Consider the following 22,135-nt stretch of genomic DNA (forward strand, 5'->3'; position numbering starts at 1 on the left):
GAGCATAGAAAAGTAAGAGCGCAAGAGTAAAAGCAAGAGAACAAGAGCAAAAGCAAGAGCATAAGAGCAAAAGCAAGAGCATAAGAAGGCGAAGTTCCCGTTACAATACAATAAATCATCTTCTGTCTTGAATATTCTGATTCTCACTAACCAATCTAGTACAGCATACAAATCCTATAGCATTTACATACAGCCTATAAGAATCACTACATTACCATATTGTGCTACATTTTAAACTCTAAAACCTACTCTTCGGACCCCTTCTGCCAAGCTGGCAGGGTCTGCTCTGACCCTTGGACCTGCCTGCTTGCAGAGGGTCTTGTATCATCCAAAGGGGATTACCTTCAGCCGGCCACACCATTGTTTTCCTGTTGTTCAGTAACTAAGGGATCAAAGCTTGCTTTCCTTTCAATCTCGCTTATAGTTTCTATATTCTCAAAATCTTTTGCCAGGCAATCATATTTGTAAGGCTTTCTTCTTTCATCTTCCCCAACAGGGAATCCCTCAAAGCTGGCTTCAGAGCATACTCAAGCTGGCTCTTCCAAAACCCAGGGTCCTTCTTTCCTTCAGCGTGCTCAGCACGACCCTCAACTCCATGGTGCTGTGCAACTGAACTAGCAGGACAGGGACCTTTGCAGCCTGAGCTGCCCTTGTTCCTCTCTGCCCGTGCAGAGCACACAGCTTGGGAAGAGAATGGCAGCAGGGCCCTGCGTGTCCCCGTGTGCAAGGGTGATGTTATGATGCTTGTATCCCCATTCGTGTGTTCTGTTTATGCTGGATATCATGTTCTGTGCCTTCAAGACTGGCTCTGAAGAGTGAATGTTGAGCTTTGTTTTGCTATCAGCCGCTCCCCCACGGGTGGCAGGGCACGCAGATGGGGCTGTACATAGTGCGGTTTTTGCTTTTTGCTTGGCTTTTCACTTTGCTCTTGCTCTTGCTTCTGCTTTGCTTCTGCTTTGCTCTTCCTTCTGCTTTGGTTCTGCTTTGCTCTTGCTTTTTGCTTCTGCTCGTTCATTAGTTTAGCTAAGCAGTCCAAATTTTTCCTGGACTGTTTCTCCTTTCCCCTTTTTTGGACCTACTCAAACCTGCTCCGGACTGGGACCTGGGAAACACCGAGAGTTTGCCTCCAGTGGCTGCATCAGCTACCCCAGCACTGGAGGGACTGATAAAAGAGCAAACAGCCGCAAGAGAGACTTTCTGAATTTGTCATCATTTTTCAGAGCGGTGAAAGAGTGGTGTCATCTGGTATTGTTCATTTTGTGTGCTGGGGCGTGCTTGGTCTGTTAAGTAAACAGGTTCTTTCCACTTCTCTCTGAGGAATCCTTCCCAAACTGTTGGGGGGAGGGCCCGTGTGGTTTTGCTTTCTGGAGGGGCCCTTTTTTGGAGGTTTTCTCCCAAATTTGTCCCAAACCAGGACACATGGTCACTCATCATGGACATGAAAAATGCCCCAAAGCCAATGTCTGTTTAAAAGGGAATACATTACAGATTGCTAGAACTGAAGTGCTTAGATACAGTGACCACTGCCTGTTACAAGGTGGCTACAGAATCACAGCTCTGCTGACCCTCTATCTAAACAGAGAAATGTCCATTTCAGCTGCCACAATTGAGTATGTTACAGGTTTCTAAGTGCTGCCTACATATCTCTGTGTGTATCTCTATGAAAAGAACCAAACATGGACTGAATTCCCTGCATATCTACAGAGCAGGAGATGAGCGCTCAGTGGAGTCCCGGAGTTTTCTCAGCAGGCCTCTGCAGCGAGTTCTGAGCCGAGGCGTGGCTCTGCTGCCAGCCCAAATCTGCCCTTCCCTTGCCCAGCCTGAGTGCAGGTGGGGCATGTGCTGGCCATGGCCGGAGATTTCCATGGCCAAAATCCTCCAGCATTTCCATCTGCTCATGGCTTTGGGTAGCACAAATCACACAACAGCCATCGCAGCTGACAAATGGCATTTCTTGCAGGTTGCCACAGCCGCACTGCTGATCCACAAATTCACCAGAATCAATTTCAGTTGAAAAATATCATTTATTACAAATTGCTACACCCATGCTGACAATACAGAACTCAACAGATCTCAATTTAGGGTAAAACCAGGAATTTATTAGATTATTACAACCTGTCTATGTAAAAATATACAAATACCAAATTCACTTAACCAAACTTGATTTATTGCTAGCCTCTACTATACACAATTCACTATACACAAAGATCAATTAGGCTTTTAACAACTTAATTTATTACATATTACTACAAACGTAGACCCCGTATAGAAATACAAAAATAAGTATTCCTTCCAGTCTCTAAATAGCCTTAAACTAAGAATTCACTAGATAGAGTTATGCAACTAAACCCTCTATACATCTTTAAAAATAATGAAATACATACATATATGCACATATTAAAAAAATACATATATAACTATAACAATCTACAGATGTAAATATAGATTAAATATTACAGATTATATACCTTATATATATAAATGATATATAAACCACAACTATCTACAAATATACAAATGTTATTGTACCAATCTAAACAGCAATCCAACTGTATCTATAAAAATATATAGCTATACATCTGGACACATATGCAAATATAATTAAATAGAAATATATCAATATACATAAAAAATATAAAATGGGCATATTTACTGATACGAATACTAATACACTAATTTTAAAAGACATATACTGGAAACTACATCAATACATATAGATACCGACAGAACTGTGTACATATGGAAATAGAACTAAACATAGACGTTACAACATACATCAAGACCTAGATACATATTCACACAAATATGCAACTGCAAACCTGTATGTATATATCTATACGTACATATGTACAGAGTACATTGATAAATATAATAACATACGTATATGTTGCATTGCACTAAATAGTTTATTCAGTTGTTGTTTTGCACTGGGTGATGGGAAATTTTTACTGAGTATGTTAGGTCACGTGGACGGCATTTTCCCCTCCCCCATCACATGGTCTCTCCCTCACACACACACTTCCCCCCCCCCCCCCCCCCCCCCCCCCCCTGTTATACATACCCGGTGGTCTGTCCCATGGGTATCCCTCCCCTCGCCCCTCCCCAATGCCATCCCATTGGCTGCGGTCCTGTCTCCCCCGCCCCCATCCCCCTGGGTATGAAACTCCCTTGTGAGCGTACCATGTGCTCTTTTCTACCTGGATGGTCTCTGTCGACCAAGAAGTATCTTGTAAGCCAATAAACAGGTACTCGTTCCCACGTGGAGAAGAGTGCTTCTCGTCTCTTACTTTCGTCTATGCAAGTCAGTGTGGGCTAGAGTCTGAGTTAGCCGGATTTGGACTCATATAAAGGCCAGGAAACCCACGGATTATTGCACGTATAGAAATATACCAATGCATATAGCAAGCTACATATGTAAATATCTGTGTAATTATCAATGCCTGTGTGCAAGTCCGTGTACCTTTAAAGAACACACGAAGCAGAGGGGTCCCAGCTGCCCCATCTTCAAAGCCTCTCCCTCGGTCTCCTCCTGCCGTGCAGAGCAGCTCTCCTGGACAGGGACAGCAAATGGGACATCTGGCAAGCAAAGGGAACACTGAGTGAGTACGGGGACGTTTCCCTTGGCAGCAGCTGCACTTCCATCAGGGAAGAGGAAATCTCAGAGCCTCCTCAGGAGGGCTGGAAAGAAAAAGCAGGCGAGCCGGCCAGGCTGTGGTGAGCGCAGCCGCGGCTGGACCGTCCTGCAGCCCCGGCAGCCCGGCACAGGCGGCACAGCTGCCGGGCCCTGCCGGCACAGCTGCCTTGGCCAAGGACAGCCCCTGTGCCTTCCGGGGCAGCTGCGCTGAGCGGCCCCAGCACGGGCAGGGCCCGCTCCTGCCCCGCCGGGCAGTGCCCACGGCCACAGCCCACACCGCCCTCTGCAGCCGCAGCTCCCATCCCGTCTCACCGGCTCTGGGCGGCTGCATGGTGGGGAAGGAGGGCACTGCCCACTGCGTGTGGAGCCATTGGAAGTGGCTGGGCTGGTGGCTGCGCAGCTCCAGCTCCGCCGCCAGCCGCTGCCTGTTGGTCCCAGTCAGGCGCTTGATGTGGAGCAGGGGGTCGGGGTGGTCACGTCAAAAGTTGAGGTTCCTGAAGTGGAGCCAGTCCCCGGCATTGCCCGGCTCATCTGAGCCAACCCAGCCCAGCACTCTGTGAAAGCCGAAGAGGTCGAGCTGCAGCAGGAAGCCCCCGATGTGTGAAGTGCGTGGCTTGGAAGGAGTCCGGGGCTGGCTTGCGCCTCCTCAGAGCCTGCCCCGTGGGCTTTGCCCGAGCTGAGCATCTCTTGCTCAAAGAAGGAGCGGTCGATGCGCAGCCCCTGGGCCCGACTGTCCCAGTGCATGGAGCGGACGTGGGGACTGTTGGCCAGGCGCCAGAGCTTGGCGGGGAAGGTGCTGGCACTGAGCCCGGCGGGCTTTGTGTGTAGATTCAATAGGAACAGTTTGGTTGTTGTGCAGTGAGCTGGTGCACACACACACACTGTCTCAGTTGTTTGCCAAAGTCTAACCTGGATCATTTTTGTTAATGCAGCAAAAAAGAGATGGAGGATTTCATCTGGAGGATGAAGATTGTTTTTGCAAGGAGGGTGACAAGGTACAGTGCTTCAATTTTAGCATTACAGAGCAGTGGATATTTTCCCTGTCACTGCTTGCAGTGCAGATCCTGCTGGTGTCTTTCACTGCTTAATGTTGGACCAGAATGTGTGAGTCAGCACAGGCTGGCACAATCTCCCAGTTAGAAGACAAGGAGTAGATTGTGTCTGTTACCTTGCTCCTTGTGGGATCCCCAAAGCTGGACAGAGGTGCAGTATTAGAGATGTGGGCACCCTAAAGTCAGCCTGTGCCAGAGGATCACTGACTTGTCAAGGGTTATTCCCAGCTGCAAGGTCACTGTAGCGATTTACAGTCCTCCTTAGCTGTCTTCCACTTTACATCCATTCCTCCCAACAAATCTTTTTCAAAATCTTTCTAGTTCCATGATCTTCTCTGTTTTGGGCTCTTTGTTACGGTGATGCATCAGCATGTAAAAAACCCCAAATCAAATTGACCGCGTGGATGTGTCTTTGGCCTTTCTTGGATAGTGTTCTTTAATGTTCAGGAAGAACTTGGAGAAGGTGGGAATCCTTGCACTTCAGCCACCATGTCTGGAATTGGCAAGAAACGGACGGCTGGAAAGCCTGGCCCTTCTGCACCTCCGGAGAAGAAGGCAGGGGTTGAAAATTCAGGCACCACTGCGGAGACCATTAAACTTGGTGGTGTTCCTTAAACGGTATGTCTTCCTTGCATAGCCCCACTCCATCTTTTGGTTTTTTCATCTGGAGGCAGAAATGTCTCTGGGGTCAGGATGAGCCCTTCTGTGACCTGGCCTGTGTGCCTGTGCCCAGGAGGAGCTGGACATCCGGACCCTGCAGACCAAGAATCGGAAGCTGGCGGAGATGCTCGACCAGCACCAGGCCACCGAAGATGAGCTGCAGGAGCACATTGAGAAGCTGGAGCGTCGGCAGGCCACCCACGAGGCCTCTCTGCTGATCATCCACCGCTACTGGAATCAGGTTGATAACAGCCTCTGTTACTTCATATAGAGTTTTCTTGTCTCCCTGTACCACTGCACTCCTTTTGTTCACACCCATTCTTTATCTTGTCTTGCCTTGCCTGTCCCATCATTCAGTTGGATGAAAAGATCCGCATCATCCTTAAATGCTTCGACCTGGACCAAAGTCTTGGAGACCTTTTGTCTGAAAGAAGAGCACTGCTGGTGCCAGAACCTGAACCAGACTCTGACAGTAATCAGGAGCGCAAAGATGAGAGGGAACGAGGTGAGGCACCTGTCTGGGGACAGTGGGAAAAGTGGATTTCCGCTGTGGACAATGCTGATGTTCATTTCTAAAGGCTGACAGAGACTTTTTTGGTGATTGTGAAGAGCAGAGATATGCTACCTTCTAGAACACACTTTTTTTAAACCCTTTTATGTTCCCAGGAGAAGGACTGGGGCCAGCATTCTCCTTCCTGGCCAGTCTAGCCAGCAGTGCCAGCTAGGAGATAGAATCTCAGCTGCAGGAGGGTCTGGAGTCCTCCCGCCGTGCTGTTGCCCAGATTGTGACAATGTATGACAAGCTGCAGGAGAAGGTGGATGTGCTGTCTCACAAGCTGGATAGTGGAGGTATGAGCAAGGTGGCAGGTATTTAAGAATGCCTATCTGCCCCCACCTTAGACCTGATCCTACATTGTAGACATTAAGGTCTAATCCTTCTCATGTGCATGTATTTTCCAAAATGAATTTGTTTGTCTTTCCAAACTCTTGTTATCAAAACCTCTTCTAAAGGACCATGTGCCAGAAGTGCATGGTATCTACCTCTGTATTTGAATGCTGAGGGCTCTGCCCAGCATGTTGGGCTAAGAAGCAGCTTGTTTCTGCCAGTACTGTGTTCATGTGTCTGAGAAGTCAGAGAGCACAGCTGAACCTTCTCAGGCAGCTGTCCTCAGCCATGACATAAAAGGTTTCACGCTTACAAGTAAAGAAGTGAAATCAGCATTGTGAACTGATGGTGGACTCCTTCTCCTTTGCGGTTTAGTAGGACGGGCAGGAAGAACAAGCTGCTCAGTTCCCGCTGAGTCCTAAGCAAAACTGTACCCATCTCATGGCGTGGTGTACTTAGTGTAGCTGTCAGTTTTGAACATAGCAGAGTCTGCAGAGAAAGCCAAATGACCCTCTTCTAAAACTTGATGTAGCAGATTCACTTTAGACTCAGATGGCTGCTGAAAAAACAGCATTAGCTTAAGGTTAGATTTTGAATATTTTGAAAGAAACCTTGGGTGGGATATCAGCTCATGCTCGGTGTGCCTTCTGTGTCCTCGTACCAAGTCTGGCATTGGTGTAGGGAAGTGTTGCTGTCCTTGGCTGGCAGTCGAAAACTTTGTGGTAGTAGCTTTGACACTGGTGCCTGGTGAGCCTGTCCTCAGGTGCTCTAGTTTCAGCTGTCACCCTGGTGCTGTGGTCGTCACATGGTGTGATGGTGTGTTGGCCTGGTGTGTCACCCTGGGCCACCTGTTGCAGCAGGTTTATGCATGAATTTGGGCAGCATTCGGATGTCCCTGGGCCTGCTGGGTTGCTGGCACAGACACAGCTGAAGTGATCTCTGGTGTGAAGGGATGGCCCACGGGTGAGAAATAGGGTAGCACTGTTAAACTGCAGAGCCTTTTGCTTATGGAGTGCAGGTGAAAGCTCTCTGTGGATGGAGATCAGGCCCTCAGGAAGCACCTGTGGCAGAGGTCAATTAAACTGAAGTTAGACCCAGAAATCTCCTTTTCTCTTTTCTTATTTCTCTGTATTTTGCTGTTCAGGAGTAAAAACAATTTTTCATTGGTTTAATTCCTGCTGTTCAGAAATCAAAGCTTGATTTCCATTAATTTTCTTTTCTTTGTGCACCTTTCAGATATTTCACTGATGGAAGAAGCAGTAGTGGAGCTGAATGCCTACCTGTCACACGAGAATGGACGGCTGCAGGAACTGGCTGATGTTCTTCAGGAGAAGCACAGAGTCATGTCTCAGGAGGTATAAATAGGAGAGAGAAAGAAATCTGCTTTAGGCTCCTGCTTAGCATAATTTATGGTTCCCATGGATTGGAAGGCACTTCATTTTCTTGGAGGGGCACAGGAAGAGCATGGTTTGAAAGTTACGAAAAGGCTTGTTGCTGTGGAGAGCTGTAGATAGATTTTCTGTAGAAATCAGGTTGATTTGCTTGTTACATCACTAAAGGAAAGGATAGAAGTATGTCAGGGAACTGAATGGATTTAACTTTTAAAGAAGAGGGGAGAGCAGGGAAACTGGGGGCACGTGATGCTGAGGTGGCTGTGTAGACACCTGGAACAGTGGAGGTGACATTCCTGTCATTCTCAGTTCCTTGGTTTCTCTGTGTAATTTGACAGTGTAATGATATCAGTTACAGGATGATCCTGGCTGTTACAGGATTCCCATTAGTAGCAGCATATGTTGGAGAGATTTCAGTTGATTGAAAAATTGTGTTTATGCTGGTCTTGCACAGCGTTAGACCTCTGAGCACTTAGGTGCTCTGTAGAGCAGATGGACGTAGGGATTGAAAAGATTAAAATCCAAAAAAGGCTTTGAATCAGCTGAGGTGCGCCTCTGTATTCTGCCAGATATTACCAGCTTCCTGCTCTTTCTCCATTTTCAGTTTTGTCTTAATTTTGTTGCTGTCTTGAGATTTAGCCAGTGTAAAATTCAGTTTGCGTAAAAGTCTGTCACCACAGCAAAAGATGAAAAGCACATGATGAGTAAGAGAAAAATGACTCCAGAGCAGTGGCAGGAAAAGCTGGCTCTATGCAATGTGCTGGCTGAAGCACTCCTTTGATTGCAGTTCTCCAAGCTGCAAGAGAGGGTGGAGACAGCAGAATCCCGGTTGTCTGTCCTGGAGACCATGACTGATGACCTTCAGTGGGACATTGACAAGATCCGCAAGAGAGAGCAGAGGCTCAGCCGCCACCTGGCCGATGTCCTGGAGCGAGTAAGCGCCGGCCAGGAGCCCTGGGAAGTGGGGGTGGTGTTGGACGGGTGTGTGACATCCTCTCTGGGACTTTGCTGTGTGACATCCTCTCTGGGACTTTGCTCTGTGACATCCTCTCTGTTACTTTGCTGTGTGACATCCTTTCTGGGACTTTGCTGGGAGAGCTGAGAATCTGCAGTGCTCCTTCTTTGGTCCTGGACCTGCTGCATCAGTCTTGTCAGTGTTTCATTGGGTCTTGAGGAAATGTCTTGCATTTTTTGCAGGTAAATTCCAAAGGCTACAAGGTGTATGGAGCTGGGAGCATCCTCTGTGGGGGAACAATCACCATCAATGCCCGCAAGGTGAGGTCAGGAGCTTGGTTGTGGGTGAGGGGAAGAATAAATGGAAGGAGAACAAGGGCCACAGTTTGAACAGAATTGAGATACTTATTTTGTATAATTTTTAGATCCTGTGCCACAAAGCTGGGTGACTCTGGGCAAGCCATTTTGTCAGTGTATGAGTTTTCTATTTAAGAAACAGCTGGTGGAATTAGACTCTTTCTGGCTTGGTCAAGTTACCTGACTGCTCAGGGTGTAGCTGCTGTTACTGCATGAACAGATAGTTCATTAGCACTCTCAGGAGACACATTAACAGTAGGATTGACAAGCAGTTTATCCCAGCAGTTTGAGGAGATGAACGCAGAGCTGGAAGAGAAGAAAGAGTCTGCTGGGAATCACCTTCATGAATTAGAGGAACTAGGTCAGGATGTTGAGGAAGTAACAACACAGAATGAAAAGCTCAAGGTGAGACGTGTGTAGGTGTGTGAGGATGAAGGTGTTCTGTGGGATGGGCTGCCCTCAGCTTTGCAGCGCTGTGTCTGCAGAAATCCTCATTGCAGCGTCTGTTCGGAGCCTGCTGTTGAGCTGTGTTCCACTTTGCTCCAGGTACAATTGAGCGAGTCTGTGGCTCCACTTGCAGCTCAGTGCGTTGGTGACACCGCGTGGCCAGCGCTGGAAATTGTGATGGTTTCCTGCCCGTGTCCCGTTCTGACCTTGGAGTCCATTTAACCAGATCTGGTTAAAACTGTTTTCATCTCTTTACAAGTAGTGATCCCTCTTCCACTTTCCCCACGTCCTGTGCAAGTGGAACCAGAGAACAGAAACAATCAGGGAACTTGTGTGGGGAGACAGGCTCTTGAAAGAGTCAAAGAATTTCTGTCTTCCCCACTGTGGGGGATGGATAAATGGGAGACAGCCTGTGAGTCTGTGATGTTTTAAAAGTGGTAACACAAGAAGCTGTGACGCTGTGGTAAATAAGTATATGGTGGAGAGAATAATCCAAATGTCATCTTAGTGGTCAGTGCCAGTTACAAGAAATGTCTGTCTCAATAACTTAAATCCAGAGATCTGATGCTGAAAACTGTCTTGAGGCACCTCTGAATTCAGTTTATCCACATGAGTTTGTTTAGGGAGAAGTGGTCTTTAGCTTACAGGGGTTTTTTTCCCCTGCTGTTACGTTTAAGCTGAATGCATGTATATATGTGTCTCTTTCACTGCTGCTAGTCACAATAATTTGCTAACTTTTTTTCCTAGGAGTTCAGTTCTATACCTCTGGGTTTATTTTATTTCTCTTTCTTTCAGTGATTATGTTTTACTGGTAGAAGGCTGACCTAATGTCTACTTGCATGTGCATTTTCTCTGTTCTCTCCTACTTTTCTATGTGTCCATCTTTACTGATCTGTGTGTTTACAATTTACTATGTTTTCCAAGTTCATATCTTTGAGAGAAACTGTTTCAGGACCCAAGAGTGAAAAACTTCCCTCATGGTTGTGCGAGAGAAGCAGCCCAGCGCATGAAGAGAACACAGACACTTTTTAAGGTTGGTACTGAGTCGTATCACTTGGACCTACTTCACAGCAGTGCTATTCAAGTTCTACTTTTGTCTTTGCTTGTGGCAGCTTGATTTATTGTTCTGTCTTGAGAGACAGAAACCAAATGCAAAGGCAAGGGGATCATTTTCCTTTTTGTGGCATTTTCTTGTGTCCCACCCAGGATGAGCTGCGAGGGGCAGTGGAAGAGGCTGTGAAGGAGAGCCCGGAGTACCGCTGCGTGCAGTCCCAGTTTTCTGCTCTGTACAAGGAGAGTCTGCAGCTGAAGGCACACCTTGACGAGGCCCGCACGCTGCTCCACGGCACCCGCGCCACGCACCAGCGCCAGGTGGAACCGAGGGAGGTAACACCTCTGCTCCCCCAGCCTGGGAGCTCTGTCGTGCCCCCAGCCATCACTGCTGGCTCTGTGTGCCTCTGCAAATGCTCAGGAAATAGACGCTGCTGGCAATAAGTCAGGCTCTGGTGGTACCTGATATTGATGAGGTGAGAGATACTCCAGGTTCAAAGCACCGAGTTCTGTTTCCTTTTTGCTCCTCAGAGGGATGAGGTCAGCCTTCACAAGAAGCTACGCACGGAGGTGATTCAGCTGGAGGACACCCTGGCACAAGTCCACAAAGAGTATGAGATGTTGAGGATAGAGTTTGAGCAGACACTTGCTGCCAGGGAGCAAGCAGGTATGGCGGTGTTCTGCTGTGCCTAAAAACAAATACCACCTAGCCACCAATGCCCATTAGGGGCTACAGTGCACTGGGATGCGTGGCTTGATTCCTTGCTACTGTTAAATACTTGTTCCGGCAGGTCTTCCCATCTCAACAAACAAAGCTCTTCACCTGTTTTATCGGGAGGCCAGTTCCATGTTATCGGACTTCTTTCATAAGATGCTGCATAATAGATACATTTTGCTAACGCTTTGGTTTATGACAGGGTATTTTGCATTATTAAAAATGACTTGTGGGGGGAAGATTTATTTCCTAGTCGGTAAGGACAATCTAGATAGCAAAGCAGTATTTCTTAAATTTCATCAGAGGAAATAAATGACATCTGAAGTTGCATTTAAATCAGATTTTTTTTGTAACAGGCCACGTTTCCCTTAGGATCATGGGTATAAAAAGAATGTTAAATGGGAACTTAAGGCTTGTGAATTTGCAAAGAATGATGGTTGCGTATAAAACTGGCATGACTTTCCTTCTGCAAATGTTTTGTGTTGCTCTGTTACGTGGCAAAATGGTGATAGTCTTATTTTGTTCTTTGTCATTGTCACTGAGCTTGTTTTCCATCTCCATGAAAGTCCTCAAGAAGGTTGACAGAAGTGTGGTTTGTTGCAGAGGTGTTTCTGCTTTTGCAGGCCCCATTAATCGGGAGATGCGTCCCCTCAGCAGCAGCCTCCAGAATCAGAAGCACCAGCTGAAGGGAGAGGTGCTGAGATACAAGCGCAAACTGGGAGAGGCCCAGTCTGACCTGAGCAAGGTAACACAGCAGGAGATGCCAAAAAAGAGGAGAAAGTGCTTAGGAGAAGGGGGAATGCTGTCACCCTTGCCAGGAGCACCAACCCTTCTGATACGCTGTGCAGGATGCAGTGAAATTTTCTGTGGAGCTCTGCACTCTGCTGCTTCCTTTGACCAAACAAATGCTCCTCTGTAGCTGTGTGGTGCTCCATGAAAAGGGGCCATGGAAGCATGGATCTGGGAAGACAAGGGAGAAGGGGCTGAGGAAGACTCCTGGCTAAGAACTTAAAGGTTTGTTTTCTTGGTCATCTCTCTTGATGTTCCAGGCCAGATCCGCTCTCGCGGTGGCAGTGCTCTTCTCCAGTCCCAGTCCAGCACTGAAGACACAAAGGAGGAACCTGCAGAGATCAAGCAGGAGCCTGCTGATCCTTCTGCCCAAGGGACTGTTCCCAAGGCTGCTTCTGAAGATGTTAATGAGATGAAGGCCAGGTGAGATGAAGAGGAATGGGAGTGGGAGAGACAGGAAAGAGAGAGGGAGCGAGAGAAGGAAAAGGAGAAGGAGCGAGAACAAGAAAAAGAGAAAGAGAAGGAAAAGGAACGAGAGTGGGAAAAGCAGAAGGAATCTGAGAAGGAGAGAGAGTCCAAAGAGAAGGAGAAAGGGAAGCATGAAGATGGAAGAAAGAAGGAGGCTGAAGTGATCCAGCAGCTGAAGGCTGAGCTCAAGTAAGAGTTGCTGTTTCTCCCTTTCCTGTGGGAGCAGTGCCCAAGGCTGGGGTGTTCACGTGGTCTTGCTTTTCCAGGATCAGCATGACTGGAGTTTGGAACCAAGAGAGTTTCTTGACACCCTCTGTATCTGATTGTGATGTGGTCAGGGCAGTAGCCTAAAGCATGAATTACCAAAGCAGATACTTCACGGTGTGGGTCAAGTAATGTTGATTTGTTGCTGTCATAACAATAGCATAGAAGTTCACAGCAGCAGGTTATTAATAGAGGAGACAGCAGTTCCCCCTTGTGGATGGTTCCCAAAGCAGAGGTGGATAGTTTGTAGCTTATTGTTAGGATACCTATTTCATCTCCAGCTCACTTCTTGCATTTCAACCCCCGTGTCTGAACATGTTTTATTTCCAGCCTGTATTCAGCTGCTGTTTGATATTAGCAGGATAAGATGACCCAAGGATGACTCCATATCCATTTGGGAGATTAGAGAATATTGCTAGGCTGGGGTGCTGGCTGTGTAACAGCGGCTTTGCTGCTGTGTTCTCACTGTGGTCTGTCTCCCTTTCTCTAGGAAGGTCCAGGAGAACCAGGAGGAGATGAAACTGTTGCTAGGTATGTATTGCTCTGCCCCCAAAGAGCAGAGAGACAAAGTGCAGCTCATGGCAGCTGAGAAGGCAAAAGCTGAGGTATTTCTGATTTCTCTTCCTTTTTTCTTTTTTATGTGGTACTTAAACTTCTTTTCAAGTACTCTGCAGCAGAACTGTGTTGTTTCTCTCCTCAGAACTGAGGATTGTTTGTCTTCTCAGCTCTGTCACTTAGCTATTGGAATGGTCTGGGGATAAACAGGGGCTGGTTGCTAGTGCAGGCACACTCACACAACAATCTCTAGGTTCATCGGCACAGACCCATTTGCAGCTCCCTTCAGTTCCAGCATGTCCCTCTCTTTGGGACCCCTGTGGTTCCAAGCCCCTCTTGCCTTCTTCACAAGCAGGTCTCACCTATAGGCAGCACTTCCTCTGTGCAGCACACACACGTGGGATAAAGAGTTCAATTACATGGCGATACTTAGGAAAATGTGTAAGGAAAAGATACAAGGAGATAGGACAGGACAGGCTGTGATGATCATGGGCAAGGCTGAGCAAGACAAATGTGTACTGAGTGCCCATATTTCCCACGGGACTGGCTCCTTTTATATCCTTCTCTGTCTAAGCCCAAATTGTTCATCCTTGGTCTCCATTTTCCTGCACATTGCTCTGGATTTGAGCAGCTCTTGATTGCCACAGCTGTCCCAGTTCAGGAGCCATTCCTGCTTTACAGTGTCATCAGTTACCAAGTCCCAGCTGACCTTCCTGGAGGTGCTTCCTGTAGTTTCTTGGAAGCTGTTGTGACTGGAGAGGTTTGCTTCCTCTCTTTGTATTTGTTTTGTCGGGTTTGTGTCTCTGTAGACTTTATTTGGGGTTTTCTCCTTCTCCCACACTCAGATAACCTTGATGGAGTAAGGGTTTTTACACTCCTGTGTGCTCTCATCAGTTAGTGTGACTGACCAGGTTTCATTCTCATCACTGCCTCCCTTACCATTTGTCTGCCAAATTTGTATCTCTGTATGTTTTATTTTACCTCCTCCTTTTCCTGTTATCTCCTGCTTGTATGGAAGAAGGTCTTTGACCAGATGGCCTTAAAGGAGCAGATGCTCTCTGAGCCCATATCCATCCATGTACAATTGCAGAAGACTGATGTTCCTAGTCTGATAAAAGAAGCTGTGAAATTTTCAAAGGTGTGGAAGTCAAGATCTTGGGCCTGCAGCCCATCTCAATGGTACATCTGCCTGTACTACTCTGTCAAAACAACCTGGGTTTTTTGCCATGCTTTGAAGGCAGTCCTGAGCGTTTCAGAGAATTTTGGAGAAAAAAGGCTCTGAACAATGCTCAGGGCATATCCTTGTGTTTACTGTTGTTTCTGGTTGGTTCTTGTAGCTTGAAGAACTGAGGCAGAGGGTGAAAGAATTGGAGGACAAGGAGAAAAAGGAGAGTAAGAAGATGGCTGATGAGGATGCCCTCTGCAAGATCCAAGCAGTGGAAGAACAGATTGAATATTTACAGAAGAAACTTGCCATGGCTAAGCAGGTGAGAAATTCCTGATGAGTTTTCTTTTGTCTGGGGCAACTGGAGGAGCTGTCTTCAGGTTACGTCCAGGAAGAGAGAAGGAATTGATATCTGTGTGGGCCAGAGATGGGAGCTTGGTGCTGGTTTACCAAAGGGGAAGAAAACGGAGCAAGCAAAAGAACCAGCAGCAAAATAACCTCCTCCAGCCTCAGCTCTAGGATATCACGGGCAGGCCATGGTGGGAAATGTTTGATAACAATTAAGCATTAAATAAACAGTTAAACATGTGAGCTTGGTGAAGCACACAGAAGAGAATTTGCTTTATCAGCCATTAGGGAAAGAGATTACAATTTCTTTTTAAGAATTACTACCTCCTCAGTTCATCTAGTGAATATGTTTGCATGGAAGTGGTACAATCCTTCTGCTAAAAAAGGCTCAATCCAATGAGAGAGCAGGACCACCTCAGCAGGATAGAGGCAAGCCAATGAACTGACGTGTGCTTTCTCAGACTTTGGATTCTTGTTATTGCAGAAGAGAACTGCTCTACCTTGTCAATGCTGAAGTGGCCAAAGTGAGTTGCAGGAGCTCGGCAGCCTGTTAGTTGGAAGCTGTCGAGCTGCCCACATGTAGAATTTTTGGCCTGGTGTTATCTGACAGCTGTTCAGCTGCTGGGAATTGGGTGTTGGTTTCTGCCCAGCTCTGGCAAGGACTGTGTCAAACCTGATTCTGCCAGACAAGTGACAGGTGACCATCTTTTCTCTGCACCTTCAGGGTATCTCTGCTGTGGTGCAGACTTGTAGGGAATTCGTTTTCCTGGTTGTTGGGATAATGGTGTTCCCTGACACCAAGAATCTTCCTCCATCTTCGCTAGCTTTGGTGTCTCTGAATAAAATGTTCAGGCTCACTCTAGGGGGTCCAGGGCACAGTTTGGCCAGAGCCTGTGATGCTTTTGCAGGAGGAAGAGGCCCTGCTGTTGGAAATGGATGTCACAGGCCAAGCCTTTGAAGACATGCAAGAGCAGAACATCCTGATGCAGCAGCTGCGGGAGAAGGATGATGCCAACTTCCAGCTGATGTCAGAAGGTATCAAGTCCAACCAGATCCATAAGCTGCTGAAAGAGGAAAAGGAGGAGCTGGCAGAGATGTTTTGACACTGAGAACACAGGTAATAGGGAAAAAGGAGAGAGGACAAGAGAGCTGGTGGGGAGATGGAGGTGTGGGTTATCTATTTCAGGCAGCTGCCCACAAGCGTTTGTTCTCTCCCCCACTGAGGGAAAGGGGAAAGAATCGGAAGGGACAAAGTGAGAAAACAGGTGAGCTGAATAAAGGCAGCTGAACAGTTAAAGCAGAGATGTCCATACAAGCAAAAGGAGAAATGAATTAATTGGTTATTTCCTGGGGCAGGCAGGAGTTGAGCCATCTCCAGGAAGGCAAAGCTTCATCAGGCCTTCTTGTTGTTTAATAAATGCTGCAGCTCTGAACATCTTCCCACTGCCTCCTTTCCACCAGCTGTTATTGCTGAGCACAGCACTGTAGGGTATGGAGCACCCCTTGGGCCAGCTGGATCAGCTGTCCTGGCTGTGTGGCATCCCAGCTTCTTGGGCACCCTGAGCCTATCTGCTGGTGGGCAGCATGAGACACAGAAGGTCTTGTGCTGTGTAAGTACTGCTCAGCAGCAGCTAAAACTGTGCTGTGTTTCTGACAGTGTTTTGCTCCAAAATGCAAAACATAGCAGCATGGGAGCTGCTCTGAAGAGAATTACCTGTCCTCACCAGAATCAGTCCAGGATGGAGTGTTCCTCTCACCAGCCTGGGAATGCATCAGGATTCAAAGGGGCCTGTCATTGTAGGAAGTTGAGGCTGCTGTATGAGCATTACAATGTCCTGGGGGTTCACTGCTATGGAGAGCAGGTGGGTGAGGAAAAGTGGGAAGTCCTTTTCCTGTTGTGTGTCTGTCTGTGTGTCTGTCTGTGTCTGTCTGTGTGTCTCTGTGTCTGTCTGTGTTTGTCTGTGTCTGTCTGTGTGTCTCTGTGTGTGTCGGTGTCTCTGTGTGTATCTATGTGTCTCTGTGTGTCTCTGTGTCTGTCTGTGTGTCTGTGTGTCTCTGTGTGTCCGCCCCAAGTGCAATGCTGCCTTTGGGTCCAACGAGTTCCACAGGATCTACATCGGCTGAGGCCCTCTCAGAGCCCCCGCTGGTGCCGAGCCGGCCTCCTTCCTTTCCCTCCTTTCCCTCCTTTCCCTCCTTTCCCTCCTTTCCCTCCTTTCCCTCCTTCCCTCCCTCAGCTTCTGCTGCCTGACCTGCAGTGTCTCCTGGGAGGGGCCTTCAGGGTCTGGAAAGAAACAGCTCTGGATCTTGATTCCTTTCTTGGCTTTGTCCCTTTGGTCTTGCCCTCGGTTTTTGTGTGTTCTTTGTGTCTGAGAGGAAATTTCCCATCCCTTGCTTTCACACTGCCAAGGTGGGGGCATGCAGCTGAAGTGCTGCCTAGGTGGGATAGAAGCTGAGCTGCAGCAGAGATCAGTGAGAGCTTCATTTGAGGGCTCTGCTAATTAAATCCCATCAAGGAATGGCACTGCTCCTGGGAGGGAAGAGTTTCCCAATTAACAGGCCCCAGAGAGGCCAAGGAACTGAATCTGTAGACTCAGTGGAGCAACTCCTCAGGTACCTGTGTATCTTCCTGAGCCAGGGCAAGAACCCCTGAGGGCTGCTGCACTAGGAAACCCTTGCCCAAACTCACACATCTAAATATCCAGGAGAGGAGAAAGGAGAGATCTTGGAGACCCTTAGAAAATAGCATTCCACTGACGAGCCCTGGTTGATGTGCTCACCTTCCCCTAGGCTGAGGCATTGCTGTCATTGTCCTTCTCAGAAAAGGACTTTGGGTGGTTCCTTTGCTGCAGCTTTACCCCAAAGATTAACCTTGTTATGTACAAATTCTTACTGAAGCTCTTGTTTGGTTTATTTTTCTGGTACTGCTGCCTCTGGTACTGTCTGTTCTCCCATCCTTTGTCCAGTTCTTGGAAACGTTTCTCGCGAGCTTTAAACTGCAGTAGAGACACATGATTTCTTCCTTCCTCTCCTTTCAAAATATGCGCAGCTAGAGCAACTTTTGTCCCTTTGGCTGTATCCCCAGCTTATTCCTGACACAACAGGAGCACCAGGATGCTGCATTTTGTCACGGCTGCTGGGAATTTTGGCAGGGATGTCATGTGGCTTGGAGTTTCAGTCCTCCCTGACCTGGAGGCTGCATTGGAAGTCTGCTCCTCAAATCAAAAGAGGAAGTTGTTGATCTGTGTCATTTCTTCCTAGGGTGTAGTGTTTTCCCTGTAAACCTAACTTGCATGGAAGGTGCACCTGTCAGAGGTTTGTCTCATGGATGTCCCTTCCCTTAAGCATGGAATCTCCTGCCTTCCTCCATTCCCTCCCTGCAGGGAATACTAGGTCCAAAGTGAAAGGAATTCATCACATGCTCTTACACTATTCATTATCTTGGTGGAAACATTCAGAATATATGAGTAAAGCCTTGTAAATGATGAGGAATCCTGAAAAGTGAGAAGGAACACGGCATCCTGCTTTTGCAAGGGGAACCTGGGCTGCTGAGAGCTCCTGCCCCAGTGTAAGAACTGTTAGAAGGAATGAGAGTAGAACCTGCTCCCCTTCCCCTGGAAGTTGCTCCCGGGATTACAGGTTCTGGCAGCAAGTTGGCTAATGAATGGTGTGGTAATGGTGCTGGTAGATTTTGGGGTACAAATGCTTCTTCATCTCAACAAGGACCTGGCTCAGGAACAAACTGTCTGCATCTTCACACAGCTTTGCTACAGCAGCAAGAGTTCCTTTTACAGCTGAGAGCAGCAGCCTGAACTGAACAGCCCCAGCAGAGCTGCAGAGCCCCTCTGTCCCTCCCCAGCCTCTCTTGTATCCCCTTTCTACTGAAATTGAACTCAGTGTGCACACTGCCTGGGTTGGCTTCCCTCTGCTCCTGGCAGGATGGATGCTTCAAACAATCTGCATCAGTTTCACAGAGGAGTTTTTGGAACCTCCTGTCCTCCCTTAGCAAGAAAAATGGCTTGGTTTTGTTCTAAAGTAATAGCTTATTTCAAGCTGATTTCTGAAAGAACTGAGTTTCTCTGTGCTTTTAATTAAACCACTGAGAAACAGAATGGATGGAAACAGTTAAAATTTTTCAGGACTAGTAAGTATTGGGGCAAAGAAGTGAAGCGGTGGTGTTATTCTTTATGAAAACATTCTCTAAATTCAGTGTCTTGGGCAAGAAAGAAGAGCCTTGTCTCCAGTCTCCCGTGCAGCTTCAGATCCTCCCCTGTGCCACAGTCGGCAGGCACTGGTGTGCCTGTGGTATTCCCCTTCCCACAGAGGCCCACAGCAATCCCCTGTCCCCAGGGGATCAGGCTGGAGCAGTGGCTGAACAAGAAAATAACATGCCAAAATATGTCTCTGTTAGGCAGCAGTCACTTGGGTCTTTTCTGAAAAGGCACAGCTGGTGGTGCAGTAATTCAGAGCAATCCCTGTTCTGCATTTGACATGGGAGAAGCTCCTCAGACAACCACCAGAAATAACACTTGCTGAACAGTAGTTATTAGGTGGTTGACATGTTTCCATTTCTAGTTTTGCTTTTAAATGAAGTCAGATTTGTTGAAGGATTTGGTGTCTGGAGCTTTGAAGAACAACATTTTTGTTGAAGGTATGATTACCATTTTCGGTCTGGGCTCATGTGTGTGGAGATAAGGCCATAAAAGCCTTGATGAAAATAATTATAAAATTGGACTGAAATACGTTTTTCCTTGTGTTTTAATGAAAAGAACAATCCTCATCTGTTCTAAACTAGTGATGTTGGAGGTTGTGAGGTAGAAAAAGCTAGAAATTTTTCTAGAAATCTGATTATCTAAAGGGGAGAGGGAGGGGAAGGAAAGGCAACAGAAGTAATCAAGAACACCCTGGGCAACCCCTGCAGGTGACTGGAGATACAGGGAGGGTAAAAATTACTTTGGTGATTTATCTGGGAGAGCACAGTTAAGAGGCAGCGTTACAAACTTTCTTTTTCTGTGTAATATGGGATGTGTTGAGAAGTGGTTTTTAAAATTGGTAGAAACCCTATTTAAAAAGCACAGTCAGTTGGGTTGATGCAGTGTTTATTCAGATGCTGAACAGCTTACCCTTCCTTGCCCTCATCACCCAGAAGGGAGAGAGCTCCATTGAGTACATTGCCTCTGAAACCACAATTCTCATTCTTCATCCACAGGGTGGTTTTGGTGACTCCTTTTGGTTTTGATGGGACCTTGCTATGGGAATAAGTCATGGTCCAGAGCCCCTTGAGTCGCCTCATCTGTGAGAAAGGACCTTACTGTCATCTTAAGACAGAGAATATTAAGGGAGTAGTTTCACACTGGCAAATATTTTGCTTTTTGAGGTAAATACTGATTTACAGTAGTGCCCCCTCTCCCCTCTCATCCTTGTCCTGTGCCACTGTGAGTCCATCCCTTCACCTGTCAGTGCAGTATTTGCACGGCTTCTCCCTGGGAGGGGCTGGAAGCCCAGCCTAGGCTCCCAGGCAGACAGAAGTGATGGGTTGGGTTTTGCCAAGGTATTTTAAGCGGGGTGAGTTCCTTCACCACAGCCTCAGAGCAGCCACACCTCCGTTTGTGCTGACAGAGCTGAGGGAATGGTGTGTGATGGGTTTGCTACCAGGAATTTGTCTTGTGAGCCTGTGCCAGGAGGGAAGGGACTGCCGACACAGAACAGCACCTGCCATCAAGAGGCATCCGTGAGGAGCCTTCACATGGACAGAGACTAGAGCCACACAGAACACAACAAAAATGTACCGACAAAGGGACATACTGCCAATGAACAGGTTAAACCTTTTCTTTGGTATCTTTTTCTCTTTTTTTTTTTTTTTTTTAATAATGCACAGAAAGGGCTGAAAAAGTAAAACCTCACTGTACTGTCAAGGGGAGAAACGAGGAACTCTCATTGGGATGTTCCTTGTCTCTCCTGTCCCTTGGGAATGGCTGGTGTTTTTCAGGAGAAGAAGAAACTTGCTGTGAAAGGAGGAGAACTCAGGAGGGTGGCAGTGGCTGTGGGCTGCTGCAGTTCTGCTCTCCTGAAGAGCTTATTGCCTGGTTTATTTTTGCAGCCCTTTCAGGCATGACAAAAGTGTGTTACAAATTTTCCAGAGGAAGGGGAGAAAGGAAGAAAAGGGCAAGGGCACAGATATGCTGGCCTGGGGCTCTGCAGTTCTGTTTGTCCGTGCATACTCTTCCAGCTCTGATTTCCTGTCCATGGCAAGTTGCAGCTCCTGCTTGATGATTTCGATCTGCTTCTCCAGCTCTGTCAGCTCTTGCAGCACCGAGGTCCTCGCAGTGTTGAGAGACTCTGCTTTCCCGTTGGTGGTTAAGGAAGGCGGAGTCTGTCTCCTCCCCTGTGGCAAGGGGATGTCCTGGTGCTGATGGATTGTCACCTCATTTTGCCCCTCATCGGCGCAGATGTATTTTTTGCGGTGGCAGTTGCCCAGGTTGGCTGTGTTCCACACCGCATGCTGGCTGTTCCCCACATGGGCCCTGAACAGAGAGAGGAGAGTTAACACCACATCAGAGCCTGTTCTTGTCTGTGTGCACACCTCCACTCTGAGCCGTCCTACTGGGAAAATATAAGGCTGCTGTTGCATGTTACATAGAAATATTATTCTTTTATCCCTGAAAGTATGTTTTCTTGCAAAGCACAAATCATGAATTTAAAGGACCAAATTTTTGTGATTTGACCATAGCAGAGGCTAGAAGAGAACCCTGAACGTAATCTTTCCCAAAACTTTTTTTCAGTAATAAAATTACTCAGCTGCAGCTCAGGAAAATCTGAGTCCTTCAAAGCCTCTGAAAGCTTTTGTGGTTGCAATGTGCAAGTTAATTACAGTGTTAGTCCTTTCCGTGTTCCTAGTCTGTCCTGATTTGGGCATTTGCTCTCACGGAGAAGGAAAGAGACTCCCTAGAGCTGCTGTGGAGAGCTGAAGGGGGAAGCTTTGTCCCTTAGTCTGGAAGTCTCGTTGGGGAGCTGCTTGTGCTCTGGGGGACAGACACCAGTGATGTTTATCCAAGCCTTGCAGGTTCATTGCTGAGCTTCCTGACACACCACAGAGACTTTGGGGTTGTCCTGTTGGGGCACAAATTTCCATCTGGGGACTTTTTGAAATACTTCAATTACTCTTTTTTTTTTTTTTTTTTGTCATAATCTAATGCTTCCAGAGAATCTTTTCCTACTTTTTGGGGAACTTCCTTTTGCTGCCCTCCCAGATCAGGCCAATTCCCAGGGTTCCTTCCCAAACTGAGGTGGAGCCCATGGCCTCCACTCTCCAGCTGGAAGAGAAGGAAGCACAGAGGTTGCTGTTGTGGGAGAGGAGCTTCTCTTTCCTGCCTGCTTTCCCTTTGGGACAGGTTGGTGTGTGC

At 47.3% G+C, this 22,135-nt stretch overlaps 1 pseudogene; it reads left to right on the forward strand.

Moving 5' to 3' along the window:
- The first annotated feature begins 5,160 nt into the window (after nucleotides 1-5,160).
- LOC132322453 (E3 ubiquitin-protein ligase BRE1A-like) lies at nucleotides 5,161-16,859 on the forward strand (annotated as a pseudogene).
- Nucleotides 16,860-22,135: the final 5,276 nt, after the last annotated feature.

This window comes from Haemorhous mexicanus, chromosome Z (genome assembly GCF_027477595.1).
Source record: "Haemorhous mexicanus isolate bHaeMex1 chromosome Z, bHaeMex1.pri, whole genome shotgun sequence".
In the NCBI taxonomy this organism is placed as follows: domain Eukaryota; kingdom Metazoa; phylum Chordata; class Aves; order Passeriformes; family Fringillidae; genus Haemorhous; species Haemorhous mexicanus.